Consider the following 1,075-nt stretch of genomic DNA (forward strand, 5'->3'; position numbering starts at 1 on the left):
TGACCATTTCAGTTCCCATAACAGCGTCACATTAAGATGTAAATAGGCTCATTAGAGAGGCCAGAGACCATCAAGTTTGCATCTAATTCCCATTTATTCTTGTCAAACAAGAGCCGGGGCCCAGAGCGCACATTTCCCAGCTGAAGTGTGAGAGTATATCCGACAAATTCAGATTTTATTTTAACTTGTACGAGCACAAGTCTGTAAAATGAATCACAGCAAGGAGGGGATATGCTAAGATTACAAGAAACCTGATTTTGAGGGTCAAGTGTATTTAAATTTAAAGACCACTAATCAAAGTTAAAAAGGTGCAATAGTAACTCTGTCGATCGTTTCTTCTTTAAGAAGGAAATGAGTGACTGGTCCGGTGCTTTTCAAATGCTGCTTGAAGCACCTATTTATATTTTGATATTTTTGCTGCATGCAAATGTGTTAAAGATTTGAAGACACAGCTTAAATCATACAAGAGTTTTAAAAAATTCATTTCAAACTTCAGGCTTTTATTGTCTCCATATGTTTTCAGAGTTTAGACTTGGTTCAGTTTGAATTTTTCCTTTTTACCTCCACCCAGACGTTATGTTTTTTCAACATTTTCCTTTATTTCTTAGAGAATAATTCATGGATCTTGATGAAAGAGAAACAGAGATATGAACGCTGCTGAGTGCCTTTCTAGATATTACTCTGGCTCAGGTCTGATCTGGTGATTTTGTTGACAGAAAGTTAACACAAGGTTTGTGTTAATAATAACACAAAATGCATCTCAGTCTCCTTCACCAACACTTTCATGAATCCAAGCACTTTGTTATCTGGACTTTAGAATGTGTTATATATGTAGAGAGATATCAGGTTATTTATGCTACAATAAAAGGTGCTTGAGATTCTAAAACCTCACCTTCAGTCAATAAAGTCAAGAAAAGAACCTTAGAATTCTGAAACTTTTAAGCAACTACTATATTATTGTGAAGCCAGTCTTCTCTCTCAGACCATTGTATCCTCACATCATTGAATACATCTCCCTGAATCCTCACAACATGGCTCCTTTCCAGTATCTGTTTTTCAGCTGCACTCGCTACAG

This window comes from Limanda limanda, chromosome 14, assembly GCF_963576545.1.
Source record: "Limanda limanda chromosome 14, fLimLim1.1, whole genome shotgun sequence".
NCBI lineage: Eukaryota > Metazoa > Chordata > Actinopteri > Pleuronectiformes > Pleuronectidae > Limanda > Limanda limanda.